At 47.3% G+C, this 24,410-nt stretch overlaps 1 protein-coding gene across 7 annotated transcripts in view; it reads right to left on the bottom strand.

Annotated features, from left to right (window-relative positions):
- PPP6R2 (protein phosphatase 6 regulatory subunit 2) overlaps nt 1–15,793 on the bottom strand; it is an 84,962-nt gene extending 69,169 nt beyond the window's left edge. For 6 of the 7 annotated variants that reach the window (XR_007153711.1, XM_047864908.1, XM_047864912.1 and 3 more), the window contains exon 1: nt 15,585–15,793. The gene's annotated coding sequence lies outside the window, so the exon portion shown is untranslated. Of the gene's footprint in view, nt 1–12,581; nt 12,683–15,584 lie in introns of all 7 variants that reach the window. The other variant, XM_047864909.1, reaches the window with a different exon arrangement.
- Between the last annotated feature and the right edge of the window lie 8,617 nt (nt 15,794–24,410).

Here is a 24,410-nt window from a genome sequence, read left to right as displayed (position 1 = left end):
GGTCTGGGCTTGCCTGTACAGGGACCCAAAGACACACCACAGCAAGGCCCCAGTGTACATGTGCCCCACACAACAAACAACAGACCATGCCTGCACTGCATGTGTTCTCAACACTGTGGTCCTGGGAGGACCAGCTCCAAGGGCAGGCAGGGCACATGCTGGGCCGAGACTCTTGGAAGGACAAGTAACTGGAGACATGTGGCTAAAAAGCATTGCCAAATAGGCAGAGAAAAAGCCTCAACAAGCACAGGGCAGAAGCCAGGGCAATGGACAAAGCTGAGTCCAAACAAGAGCACAAGAGAATTAACTCGAGGAACTCTGCAGGGTTACACCTGCCACAAGAAAGGGAATCGACAAGAGCTGTTTCACGGACACTCTACTGTGTGCAAGCATTGCATGAGCCCAGTAGAACTCAGTGCAGCAGGGAGTTTACCACTAATCCCAGTTCACAGGTTAAAAAGCAGAGGTCTCAATAATTATAGGACTAGCCCAAGGCCACAGGTTAATAAACATCAATTCAAAACCTGAACCCAGATTGTCTCACAGCGAAGTCAAGTTCTCCGTCTCCACATGACACCAGATACTGGTCCAGTCAATAAAGAAAAAAAGGAGGTATCAAAGGAGATACAAAAAGAATTATCATGATGGAGGGAGATAACATGAAGGTACCAACCAGGACTGGCCTGGTCCACGGAGGACTATGCGGCAGAGCCAAGAAAGGGTGAGAAAGAGGGTCTCGTAGGCTTGAGGGGAAATGAGGCCCTGAGGAGAGAAGAGCAAGTCTTAAAAATGACGCAGTCAATGGGCTTCTCTGTGGAGTGATAAACTGTTCTGGAATCAGTGATGCTGGCTGCACTTGTGAATGTACTAAAAGCCCCTGACTTGCACACTTTAGAAGGGCGACTTTATGGCATATGACTTCCATCTCAGTGCTGTATGGGAGCAGTCGGTGGGCTCACAGATGGGCACATCCCTGAAGAGGAGCTCTGAAAGGTTTTTTTTTTTTTTCAATATATGAAGTTTATTGTCAAATTGGTTTCCATACAACATCCAGTGCTCATCCCAAAAGGTGCTTTCCTCAATACCCATCACCCACCCTCCCCTCCCTCCCACCCCCCAACTCTGAAAGGTTTCAATGCTGATAACAGCCCACAGAGAGGACACTGGGTGTCCTCTACTCAGCAACAAATGAAGAAAGGACACAAACACAGCCCCACCCCCAGAGGCCTGACCTCCAGTAAATCTTGAAGGACCCTGCCCAGAGAGCTTCCTACCTGCAAGCCCTGAGGACAGAGTCACTGGTCCCCTGTGCCCTGGGGTGTCCTGGTGGACAGGGATAAAAATAACATCCTCCTAGGGTGGACGTGAGGACTGTCCAGGGCAAAGTTCACTGCAAGGAACCAGAGGCACCAAGAGTGCCTGCGTGTGTCAGCTACCATGGTGGTCACGCGTGGAAGACGTGACGTCTGCAGCCAGTGCGTCAAGGTGGCTACAAGCTCAGCTCCAGATGCAACTGCCTGGCCTGCATCAGCGCCTCCACATACTGACCTGAGTTACATTTCTTAAACTCTATGTCTCAGTCTCCCCAGCTATGAGATGGAGATGATGATGGTATTTACCTCAAAGGACAGTGTGAATATTAAGCAAGATAATCTGAATCAAGTGCTCAAAGTACCTGGAAAACAGTAAGTGCCCAATAAATGTCATCAATTATCATTAGTCAGGGAGCAGGAAGTTGTTGGTCAGAGAGGGCTTCCGTGAGGAAACCTGGCCTGAGTTTCACTTGTTTTAAATTAACGACCACACATCTCAAGTGAACGTTAATACAGCCTAGCCTTCGAACTCTTAAGAAGCTAGCTTCCCTCTCTTGAGACAACTGTGACAAATATCAGATGGGTACAAATTCTATATAGCTCCTTGCATCAAGAAGTCAAGTCAAAAAATAAAATCATAAAATATAAAGTCTATCCACCCACCGGGTGACTCCTGGGACCTGCTGTAACCACCAAAAGGCAGCAGAGGACAGGTGCCATTTTGAGAACCAGCTGCCAGTCTTGCCCTCTTGGAGTCCTGTGACAATGTGGCCTCCTTGAGGCTGACAGAACCCTGGAGAGAGGCCTAAAACATGCAGCTGAAGCCCCAATCATACAAGAAGCCAGGCAGACAACACAAGGAGCAGAGAGGAGCCATGCTGGCCACACCTGGACCAGCCCAAACTGGGCTCAACCCACACTCATAACCAAAAACAAAGATTGCTATTTTAAGTCCCCAATCATTGTTGGGATGCTCTGTTACAAAGCAATAGATACTTCCTTTCAACTCTTTCTTCAACTCTCCAATAACCTTACCCCTTAATTCACAGAAAAAGCACAAGGCTTCAAGTGTGAACTCTCCCAACTTCCTTCCATCAAACCTACCAACCCTAATCACCACATCCACTGCATTCCCTCCTATTACAATGGAGAAATGGTCCTTGCTCCCACCAAGACCAGCCTCTCCACCTATGCTCTGGACCCCACCCTTCATGCCTTCCCAAGACTGCTCCTCTGGTATCTCCAGTCCCTCCTCCTTTGCTAGCACAGTCCCGTCAGTGTGTACACACTTACACACACACACACACACACACACACACACACACACACACACACCTCTGCCCCATAGACATTTTTTTTTTTTAATTTTTTTTTAATGTTTATTTATTTTTGAGACAGAGAGAGACAGAGCATGAACAGGGGAGGGTCAGAGAGACGGAGACACAGAATCGGAAACAGGCTCCAGGCTCTGAGCTGTCAGCACAGAACCCGACGCGGGGCTCGAACTCACGGACCGTTAGATCAGGACCTGAGTCGAAATCGGACGCTTAACCGACCAAGCCACCCAGGCGCCCCCCCATAGACATTTCTCCAATCTCCGTTGACGCGATGCTTCCTTAAAGAGCTGTCTGCACTTACTGTCCCTAATCCCTCTCCTCCCATCGAACCTCTCTCCCCAGCATGCCACCAGACCACTTTTGTCAAGGAAGCCAATGAAGGAAGCCAATGAATTCCCAGGACCACCTCTCAGTCCTTCCCTCACTCTACATCCCAAAGCTTATCACAGTGAAGTACCAGCCTCTCTTAGCTTCTGCGACACCACACTCTCCTGGTTCCGTCCAGCACCCAGAGCTACTCCTGGTCAGCTTCCATATCCTGTGCTCACCTCCGCAAGTGGACACACCCCCACGTTCCCCGTGGTCTCCCTTCTCTTCCTCTGTCAGGCATGTATAGCACAGGGTTTAAAACTGCAGATCTGACAGTTCTGGTTCCAGCTTCTGACTGATCTTCTTACTGATAATAATTATAAACTGCACAAAATATTTTTAAAAAACCCGCTATCTGAAGGTGTTGGAGAACAACCAAAAACACAAAGAAACTGGAGGGAGCACAATCAGTATAAGGAGAACAAACTGAGCTCTGCACTGAAATGTCTTGTGACCTGCGGGCACTGCCCAGCTCTCACTGACCATGAGGCAACAGTGCTAGGTGACAGCAGTGCTAAGCATCTCACTACAGGAAGAAAAGAGGTCAGAGTTCAGGACTATCAAAATGGCTGAAACTGAAAGGAAAAACCCAAAAGAAGCAAAAATCTCACACATCTGCATTAAATTCCTCCCAAATCCTTGACTGACTCCTAAACTGCAGATGGCGGGATGAGACACCAATAAAGCAAGCAAAAAAAAAAAAAAAAAAAAAAAATCAAACTCCCAGAAACAGAGCAGAAAAGTGGCTGCCAGGAGCTGGGTGCAGGGGACACAGGGAGAGGCTGGTCAAAGGGTCCACACACAGATGACTATGGTCTAAGGACGTCATATAAGACACGGTGACTACAGCTGAGAACGCTGTAGAGAGCACAACTTAACTGAGGTTTTTTTGTTTTGTTTTGTTTCTTAAGTAGGCTTCATGCCCAGCACAGAGACCAATGCAGGGCCTGAACTCATGACCCTGAGATAAAGACTTGAGATCAAGAGTTGGATGCTTTACCAACCAAGCCACCCAGACACCCCAACCTAAGTGTTCTCAAACACACACACACTAAGATAAATATGTGAGGTGACAGATGTAACAACTAACCAGATGGGGAGAGTCCTTTCACAATGCATACATACATCAAATCATCATAACCTACTTCAATAACTTACAACTTTGTCAATTATATCTCAATAAAGCTGAAAAACTAAAAAGAAAAACAAGCAGAAAGCAACTGTTGTGAGGACAAAGAGCTAAGCAAAGACACCAGCTGCTGTCCAGTCCTGGGAAGACAATTTAGAGTTTCAGTTCTGGCAAATTAGAAAGGTTTTCCATTAAAATCCTAGACAGGTCACACCTTAGAGGAGTAAAAACCATATTCCAGAACTGAAGGTCATGTCTTAAAACACAAGGCAAAACAAAACAGATCCACCCTACAGGCTACAAGCTTCTACAGGGTCAAGATGATCTCCCAGTAATTTAAGTCTGCCCTCACAAAACTCAAGATCCTTCATAGGATTAGAACCCCAAATAGAGTCTCTATAATGCACCGTGCATAATGTTAATTGTATGATAAAAAATTACTAGACATGCAAACCAGGAAAAGGTGACCCATGATGAAGAGAAAAAACAATCTATAGGACCCACAAAGATCATATGTTGGAAGTGGCAGATGAGAACTTCAAAACAGCAATTATAATATATTAAAACATTTGGAGAAATGGTCAGAAGGAATGAAAATATTCATTAGCAGAACTAATATTCATTAGCAAACGTGATGGAAAAACCAAAAGGAAATTCTAAACTGAAAAATACAGTATGTTAAATCAAAACATTACTGGACAGAATTAACACAATGATCACAAAACAGAAAACAGGGACTCTGAAGATAGATGAATAGAAAATATACATATATAAATAGAAAGAAAAGGAATATTACAAATACAAACATTCAAAACCTATGGGAAAATGTCAAACCATGTAAAATAAGTATCACTGGAGTCCCAAGAGGAGAAAAAATATGAAGCAGAAAAAATATTTAAGAAATATTTAAGAGTCAATGGCCAAAAATTTTCCAAAGTTGATTAAACACATCAACACAAAGATCCAACGAACTAAATCAATCCCAAAAAGGAAAAACACAAAAACACTATACCTAGAAAAATTATAGTCAAATTGAAAAAGAAAAACAATAAAAATCATTTAAAATAAGTAAATAAAATACCTTAAACACAGTAGGAAAAAAGATACCAGGTGAACAAGAACGATACCTGACTTCTTAGAAACAACAGATGCTAAAAGCACTTAAAAGTGCTAAAAGAAAAAAAGCTGTCAACCTAGAATTTTATATTCAACAAAAATGTCCTTCAAACCTGAAGGAAAAAGACCTTCACATCTTCACTGTACAGAACACACTGATGGTCACCAGAGGGGAGGTGGGTGAAATAGGGAGGATGGGAATTAAACACGGAACGAGAATTAAAAAGTACACTTATCATGACAAAATAAAATAATAATAATAAAAAAAAGACCTTTTCAGACAACCTAAAACAGAGACTCTGTTCCCAGCATATCCACAATGTAAGCGATACTGAAGGAAGTGCTTCAGGCTGAAATAAAATGATCCCACATAGAAAACGGATCTGCAAAAAGGAAAGAACAACTTCCCAACTCATTCTAAGGTGCTAGTATTACCAAAACCAATGATATCATATAAAAAGAAAGTCATTCACAAATCTCTTATGAATATATATAAAGTCTTCAACAAAACACTAGCAAACCAAATCCATCCACCTATAAAAACCATTATAGGGGCACCTAGGTAGCTCAGTCATGGTTGAACATCCACCTCTAGATTTCAGCTCAGGTCGTGATCCTGGAGTCGTGGGATCAAGCCCAGCGTGAAGCTCCACACTGGTGGAGCCTGTTTGAGAGTCTCTCTCTCTCTCTCTCTCTCTCTCTCTCTCTGCCCCTGTCCCATGCTCAAGCTCTAAAATAAATTATAAAAAAAATAAAATAAAAATAAAGCATTATATACCACACCAAGCGGATTTAACCTAAGACTCTAAAGTTGCTTTAACATCTGAAAATTAATATAATACACCGTATTGAGGGGCACCTGGGTGGCACAGGGTGGCTCAATCAGTTAAACCTCCAACTTCAGCTCAGGTACAAGATCTAACCATTCATGAGCTTGAGCCCCCCACTGGGCTTGCTGCTATCAGCGCACAGTCCATTTCAGATCCTCTGTCTTTCTGTCTCTCTGCCCCTCCCCTGTGGGTGTGCGTGCTCTCTTTCTCTCAAAAATAAACATTAAATAAAATAAAATAAAATAAATCTACAGATTCAATATAACCCCAACCAAACTTCTAGCAAAAATTTCTGTACATAGTGAAGAGGTTATTCTAAAACTGGCAAGACAATTTTGTAGAGGATTAAAGGTGGAGGACTTATACTACCTTTAAATTACAGTAATTAATACACTGTGGTATTGACATAAAATAGAAAAACAGACCAAGAGAATGTAACAAAACCCAGAAAGAAGCCTGCACACGCATGTTCAATTAATTTATGACAAAGGCTCTAAAAAATGATGCTAGAATGATTACATAACCCCATGAGGGAAGGGCAGGGAGGAAGTATCCTGATTTCACCTGACATTAAAAACTAATGCAGGGGCGCCTGGGTGGCTCGGTCGGTTAAGCGTCCGACTTCGGCTCAGGTCATGATCTCATGGTTCATGAGTTCGAGCCCCACATCAGACTCTGTGCTGACAGCTCAGAGCCTGGAGCCTGTTTTGGATTCTGTCTCTCTCTCGCTCTCTCTCTGCCCCTCCCCAATCATGCTCTGTCTCTCTCTCTCTCTCTCTCAAAAATAAATAAACATTAAAAAAAAAAAAAAAACTAATGCAAGAACTTAGCCTGGGTGGCTCAGTTAAGCGTCTGACTTCGGCTCAGGTCATGATCTTGCAGTTCACAAGTTCGAGCCCTGCATCAGGCTCTGTGCCTGACAGCTCAGAGCCTGGAGCCTGCTTCAGATTCCTTGTCTCCCTCTCTCTCTCTGCCCCTCCCCCTGCTCACGCGCGCTCTCTATCAAAAATTAAGTAAAAACATTTACAATTTGTTTAAAAATAAAAAACTAATGCAAGAAGGATTCAGAAAGGAAATCTGTATTTGCTTGGAGATGGAGGCAGAAAAGGGTGGGAGGGACGGTTCCCAAAATGAAATGAGGAAATCTGGGGGATGATAGACATTCACTACACTGTGGTGATAATTTCACAGGTATATACATGTCAAAACTTATCCAATTTTACACTTTAAACATGTGTGGTTTATTGTACATCAATTACATCTCCATAAAGCTGCTAAAAAGAAAAAGGTGAATCATAAACCAAAATACAAAAGCTACCACTATAAAACTTTCATAGGGGTGCCTGGCTGGTTCAGTCAGTGGAACGTGTGACTCGATCTTAGGGTTGTGAGTTCGAGCCCCACATTGGGTGTAGACGTTACTTAAAAATAAAATCTTTAAGGTGACTCAATTAAGCGTCCAATTCTTGGTTTCAGCTCAAGTCATGATCTCGCAGTTTCATGGGTTCAAGCCCCACATCCAGCTCTGCATTGGCAGCACAGAGCCTGCTTGGGATTCTCTGTCTCCCTCTCTCTCTGCCCCTCCTCCACTCGTCCTGTCTCTGTCTCTCTCAAAATAAATACACTTAAAAGAAAATGTTTTTAAAAATTTTTTATTGTTTTTTTTAATTTTTTTTTAACGTTTATTTATTTTTGAGACAGAGAGAGACAGAGCATGAACGGGGGAGGGGCAGAGAGAGAGGGAGACACAGAATCGGAAACAGGCTCCAGGCTCTGAGCCATCAGCCCAGAGCCCGATGCGGGGCTCGAACTCACGGACCGCGAGATCGTGACCTGGCTGAAGTCGGACGCTTAACCGACTGCGCCACCCAGGCGCCCCTTATTGTTTTTTATTTATTTTTGAGACAGAGAGAAACAGAGCATGAATGGGGGAGGGGCAGAGAGAGAGGGAGACACAGAATCGGAAGCAGGTTCCAGGCTCTGAGCCATCAGCCCAGAGCCTGACGCGGGGCTCGAACTCACGGACCGCGAGATCGTGACCTGAGCCGAAGTCCGTCGCTTAACCGACTGAGCCACCCAGGCGCCCCAAAAGAAAATGTTTTTAATAAAATAAATAAAATCTTTAAAAAAGAAAACTTTTACAAAAAAAAAAAAAAAGATAGTGTCTTCACAACACTGGTGCAGGCAAAATTTTGTAAGGACACATAATAAACATAAAAGAAAACTACCAACAGGGCACTTGGCTGTCTCAGTCGGAGGAACGTGCGACTCTTGAACTTAGGGTTGTGAATTTGAGCCCCATATTGGGTGTAGAAATTACTAAAATATGTATATATACATATTGACAAAAATTTACTTCACCTAAATTAAAATTTTCTGTTCATCAAAAGACACCATTAAAAAAAATAGGCAAGGAGTGCCTGGCTGGCTCAGTCAGTAGAACATGCAACTCTTGATCTTGGAGGTCATTTTAACTCTTAAAATGAATAAAAAAAAAAAAAATCCAATGAAGAATGGATTAAAAACCTGACACTTCACAAGAAAAATACTTAAGTAGCTAATTAGCATATAAAAAGTTGTTCACTGGGGCACCGGGGTAGGTCAGTCCTTTAAGCATCTGACTTGGACTCAGGTCATGATCTCTCGGCTCTCTCTCGTGAGTTCGAGCCCTTCAAACCCGTGTCAGGCTCTCTGCTGACAGCTCAGAGCCTGGAGCCTGCTTTGGATTCTGCTGTGTGTGTGTGTGTGTGTCTCTCACTCTCTCTCTGCCCCTCCCCCACTCGTGCTGTGTCAGTCTCAAAAAGAAAAAAAAAGGTGTTCCCCAAAAAACCAAACCAAACCAAAGTTGTTCACCATCATTATTCATCAGAAAAATGCAAATTAGGGGCACCTGGGTGGCTCAGGCAGTTCAGAGGTTAAGCATCCAACTCTGGCTTAGGTCATGATCTAACAGTTGGGTTCAGTTTGTGAGGCTTGGTTTGTGAGTCTGAGTCCCGCATCGGGGCTCTGTGCAGACAGTTCAGAACCTGCTTGGGATATTCTCTCTCTCTCTCTCTCCCCCTCTCTCTCTCTCTGCCCTCCCCACTCACACTTTCTAAGTAAACTTTAAAAAAAAAAAAACTTAAAAAAAAGAAAAATACAAATTAAAACCATAGTGAGATATCACTCACTACCAACTGAATAGCTAAAATTAAAAAGGCTGACATACATACATACATACATACATACATACATACATAAAAGACTGACAACGCCAAGGGCTGGCATAGATGTAGAGAAACTAGAACTCTCATACGTTACTGTGGGAGTGGAAAATGGTATCAGTTTGAAAAATAGTTTGCAGTTTTTGAAAAAAGTTCAAAATGTATCTACACTATGACCCTCAGCAGTACCACTCCTAAATACCCCAAAGGAATAATGTACGTCCACAGAAGACATGCATAAGAATCTTCAGTGACTTTAGTCATACTAGCCAAAAAGTAAAAACAACCCAGACACCCATCAACAGGAAAAAAAACGTAAATTATATTTTCATACAAATGAGTACTACTCAAATGAAAAGCACAAACTACAGATATAGGCATTAAAATCAATAAATCTCAAGGGGCACCTGCCTGGCTCGGTCAGTAGAGCACGTGACTCTTGATCTCAGGGTCATGAGTTCAAGCTCCATGTTGGGCATGGAGATTACTTTTTTTCTTTTTTTAATGTTTGTTTATTTTTGAGAGAGAGAGACAAAGTATGAGCAGGGGAGGGGCAGGGAGAGCAGGAGACACAGAACTTGAAGCAGGCTCCAGGCTCTGAGCTGTCAGCACAGAGCCCGATGTGGGACTCGAACCCACAAATGGTGAGATCATGATCAGAGCCAAAGCCAGACGCTTAACCCATTGAGTCACCCAGGCACCCTGGAGATTACTTTTTAAATAAGTAAATAAGATCTAAAAACGTTACAGTGAGCCAAAGAAGACATACACAAAAAAGCATATATTTTATGATTTCATTTACATGAAGTTTGAGGACCTGCAAAATTAATCTGTAATGACAGAAATCAGAACAATGGTTGCCTCAGGATTTGGGGGTTGGTTGTAGTAACTGAAAAGGGACACAAGGAAACTTTTAGGAGTGATAGAAATGTTCTATATCTTGACACGAGTGATGGACACACTTTTGTGTACTCACTTGTGGTGTACACATTTGCTGAAATTCATCAAGCATATTTAAGATCTGTACATTTTACTGGGTATAAAATATTCTTCAATAATTTTTAGTGGTAGAATATTTTTAACAAATAAAAAATCGTACATTCTGTGTTAAAAAGAAGAAAGCTGCTTGCTGTACATGGATGTGACATGTTTTCTAAGAAGTCAATGGCTGAGGAATGGGGTGAGAATGAGACTAACTTCACGATACCCATTTTGATGCCTTCCGGAATTATACCCTGTGTATGAACCACAGGAGGTGAGAATGAAAAACACAACCTCTAGAGTCTGACCACCTAGGCTGAGTTCTGGTTCTCACATTTATTTACTGTGACCTTGGGTACATTTCTTAATTTGTGCCTCAATGTTCTCACATAAATGGTAATAGGAATATTGAGAGTAGCTATAGGAGCACCTGGGTGGCTCAGCTGGTTGAGTATCCGACTGGAATTCAGCTCAGGTCATGATCCCAAGGTCACAGGCTCGAGCCCCACATCGGGCTCCACACTGAGCGTGGAGCCTGCTTAGGTTTCTCTCACTTTCCCCCCCTGCCCACCTCTCTTGCACGCACATGAGTGCTCTCTCTCCAAAATAAAATTTAAAATGTTTAAAGAAAAAAAGATTAGCTATATCATTAAGTTGTTTTAAGAATTAAATGCTGGGGCACCTGGGTGGCTCAGTCAGTTAAACATCCAATTCTAGGTTTCAGCTCAAGTCATGATCTCATGGTGAGATCAAGGCCCGCATCAGACTCAGCACTGTCAGTGGTTAGGATTCAGCCTGCTTGGGATTCTCTCTCTCTGCCCCTCTCCCACTCCACTCATTCTCTCCCTCTCCCTCCCTCTCTCAAGATAAATAGACCAAAAAAACAAACAAACAAACAAACAAACAAAAAGAATTAAGTGCTGTGTTAGATGTCAAAATAGAAAATTTAGCACTGGCTTTCACTCTCTGGTTTATAATAAATTCTGTACAAGTCATGTACCTGCTTTCTGTCAAAATGTCTGTTAGATCTCACAAGGATACAAAGATAATAAAACGGTAAAGCACTTTGTTTAAAAAAACAAAAAAGAATTAAATAAGATGGTATAGGTAATGTACTTTAAAATGTGCCTGGGCTTGTTTTCCTAAATAAATAAGGCTTTATTGGAACACATGCATGTGTGCACACAAATATGCCTGGCACATAATCAGCTACCATTATTTAAAAATTTAAAACAGTATTTTGAAAGTCAGCCTTTCCCTTAACCTAAAGAAAAAGTAGGGGGAGGGGCTTTAGTCAGTCTGGCTGGGGTATAAATCCTGAGTCCATCACCTACTTTGTTGTGTACCAGTTCTCTCATCTGTAAAATGGGAAATAATAGTTTCTATACCCTTGAATTCTTGTGAAGATTAAATAGTTCATTCATATAAAGCATTTTTTTTTTAATTTTTTTTTTCAACGTTTATTTATTTTTGGGACAGAGAGAGACAGAGCATGAACGGGGGAGGGACAGAGAGAGAGGGAGACACAGAATCGGAAACTGGCTCCAGGCTCTGAGCCATCAGCCCAGAGCCCGACGCGGGGCTCGAACTCACGGACCGCGAGATCGTGACCTGGCTGAAGTCGGACGCTTAACCGACTGCGCCACCCAGGCGCCCCATCATATAAAGCATTTTAAGCAGCAGCACACAATAAACGATCAGTACGTTCTGCTGTGCGTCTGTGTAAAAAAACTGCCATTACCAAGGTTTTAAACGTTACCCCTGTGCTGAGGTCCTATATGCCTGCAGCCCGACCTCTCCTCTGGGCTCCAGATTCTTCTGCGAGATACCTTCGTGCCAATGACCCTTGGGTAAGTCAGACATCACCCACTACTTAAAGCCAAGAGAAAGCCTTACTTTCTACGTCTAACCTACCATTAACGCCCTGCACCTGCCACCACCCCATCCTGCTTCCCCATCTCAGCTGACAATGCCACAGTCCCATCAAGAAGCCCAGACCTCACCTTGGGCCCTCTCCCCCACACCTCTTCTCATCTATCAGGAAGTCCTAACAGCTCTGCCTCCCAAACATCTCCCTAAGTCGACCCCCAAGGTCTAAACTGCAACTACACCGCTCCCACCACCTCATCTCGCCCCCTCTCCTGCACGTCCTGCCTCCGTGATGATGGCCCTTCCCACCTTAACGTCCATCCCGGTCCCCCTCACAACTCAGGCACACACCTACCAAGAACAGATGATTGCAAGGCCCACGCTGAACCCTGTGCTCCTATCTCCCCCTTACCCCAGCCACACATTAGTCTTACCTAGGTTCCTAGAGAAGATCCACTGCAAGGCCACTGCACGTGCTGTCCCCTCAACCTGGAACGCTCTGTCCCCCCGCTCTGCGGGGCTTGAACGCACAACCCTGAGATCGAGACGTGAGCTGAGATCCAGAATCTCGCACTAAACCAACTGAGCACCCAGGCGCCTGTCCCCCACTCTGCTCAAAGCTGGCTGCTTCTCACCTTCCAGAGCTTAACTGACATGACTTAGAGTGGCCAAAATGGAAGAGAAACCAGAAAGGAAGGAACATGGAGAAGTAAACAGCTGAGAGTGTCAGTGATGGCCCCAGCACTGAAAGGCCAAAGGCATGGCAGGGAGTGGCAACAGGGGCAGGGGACAGGCGGGGCTGGAGAAGGCCACAGGGACAAGATAGGTGGGTACAGTGACGAAATGGGGGAGAGGTGAAGTGAGAGGCAGGGACTGAACAGAAAAGACAGAGTGGGTGAGCTGGGGGTGACAGGGCACTGTTTCAGTGGTGAACTGAGAGCAGTGAGTGGCTAGTGGGTGGACAAGGTAAACAGGAGCCGAGGCCACGAAGTGGCAGGTGGAGGTGTGTAGGAGACACCATAGCAAGGTCAGGAAGCCACTGAAGAGGGCCGATAAGGTGCACGGTGAAGGCAGAGATGATGGAGATGGAGGAAGAAAGGAGGCAGTGAACGGTAAGGAGACAGGCCAGGGAAGGGTACAGGTTCATGGAGCGCTGAAGCTACAACAGTGATAGAAAGAGGGGATGCTGACAGGAAGAGTGAGGGAACAGGGGACTGATTACAGTGGGCACTGGGGAGGGGAGTCCCAAAGCAATAGGCAGAGACGGGGACAGGCAGAGAGAGGGGGACAGGTGGGAGGGACAGGTGGGGGGGGCAGGCTGGGGGGAAGCAGGCAGGTGGGGAGCAGGCAGAGAGGGGGAGAGGCAGAGGGGGGACAGGCAGAGAAAGGATAGGCAGAGGGGGAGCAGGCAGAGGAGGGAGCAGGCAGGGGAGCATAGGCAGAGGAGAGATAGGCAGAGGGGGAGCAGGTGGGGGGAAGCAGGCGGTGGGGGGGGGAGAGCAAGCAGAGGGTGGGAGTAGGAGGTGGGGAGACAGGCAGAGGAGGGATAGGCAGAGGAGGGACAAGGCAGAGAGGGAGCCAGTGGGGGGGGGGGAGCAGAGGAGGGAGCAGGCAGAGGGAGGGAGGGGGGAACAGGTGGGGGGAGCAGGTGGGGAGGAGGGAGTGGGCAGAGGGAGGGAGGGGGTAGCAAATGGGGGAAGCAGGTGAGGGGGAAGCAGGCGGGGTGGGGGCAGGCGGGGGTGGGGGAGAGCAGGCAGAGGGGGGAGCAGGCAGAGAGAGGGAGGGGGAGCAAATGGGGGGGAAAGCAGGTGGAGGAAGCAGGTGGGGAGGAGGGAGCAGGCAGAGGGAGGGAGGGGGGAGCAAATGGGGGAGCAGGTGAGGGGGAAGCAGGTGGGGGGAGCAGGTGGGGAGGAGGGAGCAGGCAGAGAGAGGGAGGGGGGAGCAAGCAGGGAGGCGCAGGCCAGGGGGTGGGGGAGAGCAGGCAGGGGGGGAGCAGGCAAAGGTGGGGAGCAGGCAGAGGAGGGGGAAGCAGGAGGGGGGAAGCAGGAGGGGGAAGCAGGTGGGGGCAGGTGGGGGGGGAGAGCAGGCAGGGGGGGAGCAGGCAGAGGTGGGGAGCAGGCAGAGGGAGGGAGGGGGGAGCAAACGGGGGGGGGAGCAGGTGGGGAGGAGGGAGCAGGCAGAGGGAGGGAGGGGGGAGCAAGCAGGGGGGGCAGGCGGGGGGGGTGGGGGGGAGCAGGCAGAGGGAGGGGGGAAGCAGGCGGGGTGGGGGCAGGTGGGGGGGGAGAGCAGGCAGAGGGGGGAGCAGACAGGGGGGTGGAAGCAGGCCGGGAGGAGGGAGCAGGCAGAGGGAGGGAAGGGGGAGCAAGCAGGGGGGGCAGGCGGGGGGGGGGGAGCAGGTGGGGAGGAGGGAGCAGAGGGAGGGAGGGAGAGCAAGCAGGGGGGGGAGCAGGTGGGGGGGTGGGGGGAGCAGGCAGAGGGAGGGGGGAAGCAGGAGGGGGAGGGGGAAGCAGGTGGGGTGGGGGCAGGTGGGGGGGGAGCAGGCAGAGGGGGGAGCAGGCAGGGGGGTGGAAGCAGGTGGGGAGGGGGGCACTAAGAAACAGGTCAGGGCACTGATGGTAGGGGTCCCTACTGAAGGGAAGAGAGGAGGAGCAGGGAGGAGGTGGGTGGGACGCTGACAGGACTGACTGACGGGAGACCTTGACAGGCAGGCACGGGGTGGACACTGATGGGGGGATGCTTCCTCGGGGGGCACTGACATGGGGGACACTGGCAGCACAGGGGAGGGCACTGATGGAGAGGACTAGGGACAGGAAGGAGGAACTGACAGACGAGGAGCGCGCTTGGGGGGGGGGGCACTGATACAGGGGTCACTGACTGGGAGGGCACCAAGAATGGGGGTGGAGGTGGACACCGCCTGGGGGGGGGGAACGAGGGGAGGGAAGAAAAGAGGTGGGGGGAGTGACAGGGAGTGACCACTGATGGAGGGACACTGTTGTGGGGAACACTGACGAGGGAGGACACTGACAGGGGAACACTGTTGAAGTGGACGCTGATGGGGGGACACTGACGGGGGGACACTGTTGGGGGGACACTGACGGAGGACACTGACAGGGAGACAGTATGGGGGAGGGACACTGACGGGGACACTGTCGTGGGGGACAGTGTCGGGAGGGACACCTGACAGGGGGACACTGTCGTGGGGGGTCACTGACGGGGGGGGGGGAACGCTGCCGTGGGGGCACTGACGGGGGGGGGGGAGACACTGACAGGGTGCGCACGGCCGTGAGTGGACACTGACGGAGGCGAACACTGACGGGGTGGACAGACGCGGGTGCACTAACAGAGGGGTGGCCACTGGCGGGTGAGCACTCGGGGTGGACACCTCAGGGGCACCGGCAGGCGCGGGCACGGCGGGGTCGGCGGGCGGCCGCACTCACCTGCCCCGCGGGCCGGGCGTCGCGGCGGCTCCTCGGAGGCCCGGGTGGAGGCCAGGGCGCTGGCGGAGGCGAAGCCCGGGCGACCTGGGGCTAGCCGCACGCACATGGGCCCGGCCGGGCGCGGCGCCCACGGACACGGCGCCCACGGACACGGCGCGGGCCGGCCGGCGGCTCGGGACCGGCTCGGGCCGCGGGCGGCGCTCGGGTCGCTCCAAAATGGCGGCAGCGGCGGGAGCGCGCGCGCACGCCGGGGGCGGTGCCTGGCGCCGAGGGGTGCGCGTGCGCGCCGGGGCGGGGCGGCGGGCGGAGCCGCGCTCGTGGGCGGGGCTGTGTTGTGGGAGGAGGCGGGGCCGCGCGCTCGCCACGAAGCGCCGGCTAGCTCGAGCGCGGGGGGTTGGACCGCCTTGGAGCGCGGTGGGGTGGCGAGCGGCCTTCTCTCGCTTTTCCCTCTGGGGTGCTACTGAATAATGATGCGAATATACAAGCGTAATTAACTTGCTTGGGGGTAATGCACTTGCGGTAATGAATTTGCTAATGCCATGTCAGCAACAGAGCAACCCCTCCAGATGCCCGAAATGATTGGAGGGTCACATACCCCGGGCAGGGGTCTCCCTGTTTTCTGCAGGCCTTCCTCTCTGCTCGAAGGTCTTTCCCACTGGGTGTTTCCTGAACCCCTCAGCATGTGGGGTGGGCACGGCCAAAGCAAGAGTGAGCAGTGGTCAGCCGTCTGTACCCCGTACCGAGGTCCCCTCTCCGTCCTGAGCAGCAGCCACCAGACTTATTCTCTTTTCCAGATGCAATGTTTTGCACATTGAAATATGTGCAAATTAAATTTTTTTGGATTTGTTTAATCCAATCAAACTAATGTCTAAGATGAAAATTATTATTTCAGGTGTCAGGAATATCCAACTTGCCAGGTACAACTGCACACCCCTCCAAACTCACCGAGGCCGTCCGACAGTGCATCCGAGCCCTTGCTATGCTAAACTTTATCAGTAGACGGCGCAAGAGAGACTCTGCGCTCTGGGGGAAGGGGTTTTTGCTCTGGGGCTTGCTCTGCGGTTGCAGGCACTGCTTCCCCAGTTGCCTGTCTTCCCGGCATCCAGGTCCGCGGCCCGCATCTCAGTACCCCTTTGGGTTACTTTATAGCAGATGTCTCTAGTGAGACGTCTTCCCCTGAACACTTTTCCCCAGCATTCTGCGGTGCAGATATCTGGCAAGTTCTGTAGGGTGAGCTTCCAGGAATTGGAGGTTAAAAAAAAAGCATCGGCCTTACAATTGAGAAAAGAAACGCCCTTCAAGCCCTGCAAATGAAGGCCCCTTACAACCAAAGCTGGAGGTGCAATGGATTGAGCAGCAGAATGGGGGGCTCAGGGCCAAGGGGCCTAATGCCAGAGATGTTTCCACTGATTTTCCCACTATGTAAGCGCCTGCAACCCTCTACCTGATCTTGTTCTTCCTGCGCTCGCTCAGGCCAGAGAACCTGAGGTCTGCCTGGGCCCTTCTCTTAGATTCCACACTGGATTTATCAGCAAATCCCTCCACTTTTAAATATGGCCAGTTCTCCACAACCACACCCTGGTCCAAGACCAGTTTCTCTTACCTGACTGACAACAGCAGCCCCCCATGGATTCCCTGCTTCTATTTTGGCATTTTTGCTAGAGGCCAGCTTACATCAGCATAACACCTAGAGGGATCAAATGGAAACAAGTCCATCACACCCCTCTCCCAGGGGCTTCCAGCTCACACAAGGAGAAAGCCTTGTCCTTGCTGTGGCTCACAAGGTCCTACGGGATCTGATCCCATCTCCCCTACTCTACCCGTGTTTATTTGCTTCTAATTACGATAACCTCCTGCCATAGCCCACTTGCACGTGTCCTTCCTCTAGTTACTGCTGTGCCTACTAACTTCCCTCCTAGATCTTACTCATTCAGCCCCTTCTCAGTGAGGGCTTCGCTGACCTCTCTATTTCACAGCTGAAGCCTGCATGCACACATGCACACTTCAAAGCCTCTTTCCCCTGTTGTTTTTTTCTGCCTTGTACCAATAGTCATGGTCCAATAACCGGACGGAAACCACACAATGACTTCAACAGAGAAAGCTTGGTATAAAATTATTGATAGCAAGGGATTATCGTAAAAGAGTAAAGAGGACTCCATATTCAAGAAAGGACATAACTTGAAGGGGGTCCCCTCCCGAAGGTGGGAATTCATTCTGTGTTGGTGGGGTGTGTGGCCGCAGCCCGGTGGGTAACAGAGACGTTCCTGGGTTGCCCAGGGATAGAGCTGATATAAGCATTGCAAATGAGCGCATCACTGTTATCTATGATTGGCTTCATTCATTACTCCTCAAATTGTGCCATTGTCCCTTTGAGCATTCTCTCATGCTCTTACATTAAAGCTAAATAATAAAGCTAACCTCTGAAAACTTGCATATTTAAAAGAATGGAAAGGAGAAAGAAGAAAATGATTAGTATATGCAAATAAACACTGTAACAGTCAAAGAGAAAGTACGTAAAGTTACCACAAGCCCTGTTTCTGTAACTGCTTACAAGACATGGTTGACATGTATGGCTGTTCAACAGACTTCTCTTCTAAACTGCCTTATGGTGTATACAACACAGCTAAAACAGAGCCAAGCTGATTTCAGTATTTCTGACACAGAAGGATCAACTAAAGTAAATTCTATCACTAAGAACACCAAGTGCAAAATTACTCGCCAATAAATTGGAAAAGGGAAAACTTGTGTAAATGAGTGCTGCCTAGGGACACTCAGCTGGCTCACTCGGCAGAATCTCAGGGTTGTGAGTTCAAGCCCCACGTTGGGTGTAGAGATTACTTAAAAATAAACTCTTAGGGCACCCGGGTGGCTCGGTTGAGCGTCTGACTCTTGATTTTGGCTCAAGTCGCGATCCCAGGGTCATGAGATCAAGCCCCACATCCGGCTCTGCACTCTCAGCTGCTTGGGATTCTCTCTCTCTGCTCCTCTCCAGCTCACACTGTCTCTCCCTCAAAATGAATAAGGAGAAGAAAAGAAAAGAAAAGAAAAGAAAAGAAAAGAAAAGAAAAGAAAAAGAATATCCATTACTGACAGATCTGCCTTATCAGAAATACTAAAGGGAGTTCTTCAAGCTGAATGGACATGACATAAGATGATCACTCAAATCAACAGGAATGAATGAAGAACCAAGTTCAGCAGCAAGTAAAAAGTGTTACCTACCAAGATCAATGGGGCTTATCCCATTGGCATGCAAAGTTGGTTTAGCAACAAAACTCAGTCACTGCAATACACACTATTGAGAGAACAGAGGACAAAAATCACAGGATTGTCACAATAGCTGCAGAAAAGGCATTTGACTAAAGTTAATACCAATCATAATAACTACTCTGAACCAACTGGGGATGGATAGGCAACTCCTCAAGTTCATCAAATACATTCGGAAAAATCTATAATATCAAACTTAATGGTGAAATGTTTAACAGCCTTCCACTAAGACTGAAAACAAGACAAGATTGTCTGCTTTTGCCACTTCAATTCTACCTTCTAGGACTGCATGTTGGGAGCTTGGAAGTTACCATTCATCCTAACAGGTAAAAAGCTGAACAGAAGGAAAAAGCAGCTCTTCTTGGATCTCTAAGAGAAGCGGGACACAGCAAAGCCCTGCTCCTGAGATGACAGAGAACAGGTAAAGCCCAGCCATCGTGGCCCAGAGTGAAGACTCACAAACGGGAGCCGCCACGGGAGCTGTGACTGATGGATCTCCGGAGGCTCCGAGTGCACAACTCAGAGCTCAAAACCTCGGGAGATCCAGTCATCGGGGTCCCACCACATTGTGGGGTTGATCCCTAGGACCTTGGCCAGGTTCCCACAGTAAACACCTGAGAAAAGGCCCCTGATGCTGCCTGCAGGGGAGGGAAAAGAGCCCTTCGGTCGCTCTGCTCACCAAGGCCTGACCTCAAGGAAAACCACTTAACCAGAACCTCACTTTCCTCAGGGAAGGGAAATACCCACCTCCAGCCCCTCTGGACACCTGTCCCAGCTAAAAGGAGAGGAAAACAAACAAACAAAACCCTGAGGAGCACCAACAGTCCAGGGGCACAGGCTCACGGAAGACTGAGGCCTAATCACAGGACTAGAATTCTTCCTCTCCCCCCACACCTCACCACCACGTTACTAAAAGCCGACTTGACCCAGCACATCATGTCTGCCTATCAAGAAAAATTTCCAAGGCAAATTACACGATCCAAAGGCAAAAAACACAATTTGAAGAGACAGAAGCAGACGTGGCAGGGATGTTGGGACGGTCAGAGGGAGACCATGAAACACTGTGACCGATACACTAAGGGCTCTAATAGGTGAAGGCGGCCGCGTGCAGGAACGGGCGGGCGGTGTAAGCGGAGCGACGGGAGTCCTGAGAAAGAACAACAACAAATGCCAGAGAAAACACACTGTGGCGGGAGTGGAGAATCCCTCTTGTGGTCCTAGTAGACTGGACATGGCTGAGCAAAGAATCTCTGGGCTAGAGGATGTGTCAGAAGCATCCTTGGAAACCGAAAAACAAAGAGAAAGACTACACAAAACAGAACATCCAAGGGCTACGGGACAACCACAAAAGGTATAACATACATGGAATGGGACACTGGAAGGAGAAGGGACACTGAGGAACAGGAGAAATATTTGCAATGATTCTACATTGTACGAAAGGTTCTAGCTAGTCAATAAGGCAAGAAAAAAAAATAAACGCAGATTAGAAAGGAGGAAGCAAAATCATCTTTATTCACAGAAGATGTGATTATCTGCTTAAAAATCATAAGGAGGGGGCGCCCGGGTGGCTCAGTCATAAGCGTCCACCTTTGGCTCAGGTCATGATCTCACGGTTTGTGGGTTTGAGTCGTGCATCAGGCTCTGTGCTGTCAGCACCACTGAGCCCACTTGAGATTCTTTCTCTCTTCCTCTCTCTCTGCCCTTCCCCACTTGTGCATGCACACGCTCTCTCTCTCCCTCTCTGCCTCAAAAATGAATAATTAAACTTAAAAAAAAAAACATAAGGAGGGCCGCCTGGGTGGCTCAGTCAGTTAAGCGTCCAACTCCTGATTTCAGTTCAGGTCATGATCTCACAGTTCCTGGGATCAAGCCCCGCCTCAGGCTCTGTGCTGACAGCTCAGAACCTGCTTGGGATTCTCTCTCCCTCTCTCTCTGCCCCTTCCCCACTCTCACACTCTCTCTTGCTCTTGCTCTCTCTCTCTCTCAAAATCGATAAATAAAAAAAAACTTTAAAAAACAAAAATCATGAGGAATCTACAAAAAGAACCACCCTGCTAGAAATAATAAGCTAGTTTAACAAGGTCAGAGAATACAATATCAATGTATAAGTAAGAGTTATATTTCTATATACCAGCAACAAGCAATCTGAAATTTTTTAAGAAAAAACTCCATTCACAGGAGAAGTGGATGGGGAATGGGTGAACTAGATGATGGGGATTAAGAGCAGGGGTGCCTGGGTGGCTCAGTCGGTTGGGTATCTGACTTCGGCTTGGGTCACGATCTCTCAGCTTGTGGGTTCGAGCCCCGCGTCGGGCTCTGTGCTGACAGCTCGGAGCCTGGAGCCTGCTTCGGATTCTGTGTCTCCCTCTCTCTCTGCCCCTCCCCTGCTTGCATTCTCTCTCTCTCTCTCTCTCTCTCTCTCTCTCTCTCTCTCTCTCAAAAAGTAAATAAACATTAAAAAAAAAAAGCAATATGATTTATACTGAACACCCATTTTCTTTCTGGGTGTCTGGAATTTGGGCAGGCACCAGACAGAGACTGCCTATCTGACCAGCCCTGTCATGCGTTGAATGGTGCCTCTCTCCCTAAAGATATATTCACTGAAAACCTGTCACTGTGGTCTGTGGAAATAGGGTCTTTGCAGATGTAATGAAGTTAAGAATCTTGAGATAGATCATCCTTGCTTCAAGATGGGGGTGTGTGTCCTAAATCCAACGACGAGTGTCCTTCTCAGGAAAAGAGAGAAGACACAGAGGACAAAGTGACATAAAGACAGAGATTAGGATGATACATCTACAAGCCAATCAGATTTGCACGTAGCAATCGGCAGTTAGCAGAGAGGCCTGGAACACGCTCTTTCTCACGGTCTCCAGAAGGAACCAAACCAGCTGACACGTTGATTTCTGACTTCTGCCTACCAAACTGTAAGACAATAAATTTCTGTTGTTTAAAGCCACCTAGTTTGTATCAATTTGTTACAGCAGCCTTAGAAAAGAAATATAAACTCCAGATGAGAGGATAAAAGTCTCTAATGAGCTTCCCTGGTTGCCAACATTTCACACACTCTTGTCACCGCTCATGGAGACAATTAAATGCCTCTTGTGTGACTCCATTGAGAGAGGGCCCTGGAAGCTGGAGGCTGGTCTCCCCCAAACTTTTCCCCGAGAGCCTTTTCTCTTTGCTGATTTTATTTTGTATCCCTTTACTACGATAATGATATAATGTAACAATATAGAATGACTATGTGCTGCTGAATCCTATGAGCCCTCCTGGCAAATTGTCAAACCTGATGTGTTTCTGCAATTCTCAACCAATAAAAACATTGCTAAGGGGGCCTGGCTGGCTCAGTCAGTTAAGCATCTGGCTCTTGATTCAGCTCAGGTCATGATCTCACGTTTCCTAGGATCAAGCCTTACTCTGGGCTCCATACTGACAATGCGGAGCCTGCTTAGGATTCTCTCTCTCTCTCCTCTCTCTCTCTGCCCCTCCCCCCCTTTCAAAATAAATAAATAACCTTAAAAAATTGCTAAAATAAGGTAAAGAAGACCTGAATAAATGGAGTGACGTGTCACGGCCATGTCATGGTTAGAAGACTAATATTAAGATGCCAGTTCTCCCCAAACTGATCTATAGGTTCAATGCAATACCTGGGAAAATTTCAGTAGGTGGTTTTGTTTTGTTTTTTTGTTTTTCTTTTTTTGTAGAAATTGACAAGCTAATACTAAAATTTATATAGAAATGCAAAGGATCAAGATAACCAAAACAATTTGAAAAAGAACAAAGTTGAACAACTTACACTACTATTTTTAACTATAAAGCTAAAATAGTCAAGAAAGTATAGAATTGGCATAAGGATAGGCATATAGATCAATGGAACAGAATAGAAAGTCAAAAAATAAACTCTCACAAATGTGATCTTTCATTAAGTCAATTCAATAGGGAAGCAATATCTTTTTAACAAATGATCATGGAAACAGTGGTTATTATAAGCCAAAAAAAAGTGGGGGGGAATGGGGGACTCAGCTGCTTGAGTGTCCGACTTTGGCTTATGTCATGATCTCACAGTTTGTGAGTTCAAGCCCTACATCCGGCTTGCTGCTCTCACCCTGTCAGCAAGGAGCCCCCTTCTTGGATCCTCTGTTCCCCTCTCTCCTTGCCCCTTCCTCGCTCATACACACACTCTCTCTCTCTCTCTCTCTCTCTCTCTCTCTCTCTCTCTCTCTCTCAAAAAATAAATAAAACATTTTTTTTAAAAAGTTAAATCCTTACTTTACCCATATGCAAAAATTAATGAATCACAGACCTCAATGTGAGAGGTGAAATACTTTTAGAAGAAACATAGGAGAAACTATTTGGGTAAGGACCTTGGATTAAGAAAAGATTTCTTTGGGGTGCCTGGGTGGCCCAGTTGGTTGAGTGTCTGACTTCAGCTCAGGTTATGATCTCATGGTTCATGAGTTCCAGCCCCGCATCGGGCTGTGTGCTGACAGCTCAGAGCCTGGAACCTGCTTCGGATTCTGTGTCTCTGTCTCTCTCTGCCCCTCCCCTGCTTATGCTCTGTCTCTCTGTTCAAAAATAAATAAACATTAAAACAAAATTTATATGTATGTATATATGTATATATGTATATTTTAATTTACATCCAAATTAGTTAGCATACAGTGCAGCAATGATTTCAGGAGTAGATTCCTTAATGCCCCTTACTCATTTAGCCCATCCCCCCTCCCATACCCCCACCAGTAACCCTCTGTTTGTTCTCCATATTTATGAGTCTCTTATGCTTTGTCCCCCTCCCTGTATTTATATTATTTTTGTTTCCCTTCCCTTATGTTCATCTGTTTTGTCTCTTAAAGTCCTCATAGGGGTGAAGTCATATGATTTTTGTCTTTCTCTGACTAATTTCACTTAGCATAATACCCTCCAGTTCTATCCATGTAGTTGCAAATGGCAAGATTTCATTCTTTTTGATTGCCGAGTAATACTCCATTGCGTATATATACCACATCTTCTTTATCCATACATCCATCGATGGACATGTGGGCTCTTTCCATACTTTGGCTACTGTTGATAGCGCTGCTATAATCATGGAGGTGCATGTGCCCCTTCGAAACAGCACACCTGTATCCCTTGGATAAATACCCTGTAGTGCAATTGCTGGGTCATAGGGTAGTTCTATTTTTAATTTTTTGAGAAACTTCCATATTGTTCTGCAGAGTAGCTGCACCACCTTGCATTCCCAAAAACAACTTTTTATTTATTTATTTATTTATTTATTTATTTATTTATTTATTTAAAAAAATTTTTTTTAACCTTTTTTATTTATTTTTAAGACAGAGAGAGACAGAGACCAACTGGGTGGCTCAGTTGGTTGAGTGTTGTATAATCACTTGGGAAAGCAGTTTGACAGTTTCTTTAAAAGTTAAACATGGGGGCGCCTGGGTGGCGCAGTCGGTTAAGCATCGACTTCAGCCAGGTCACGATCTCGCGGTCCGTGAGTTCGAGCCCCGCGTCGGGCTCTGGGCTGATGGCTCAGAGCCTGGAGCCTGTTTCTGATTCTGTGTT

The sequence above is a fragment of the Prionailurus viverrinus genome, chromosome B4 (genome assembly GCF_022837055.1).
Source record: "Prionailurus viverrinus isolate Anna chromosome B4, UM_Priviv_1.0, whole genome shotgun sequence".
NCBI lineage: Eukaryota > Metazoa > Chordata > Mammalia > Carnivora > Felidae > Prionailurus > Prionailurus viverrinus.
The sequence above is the reverse complement of the archived record's forward strand: the minus strand, read 5'-3'. Positions and strand labels throughout refer to the sequence as shown.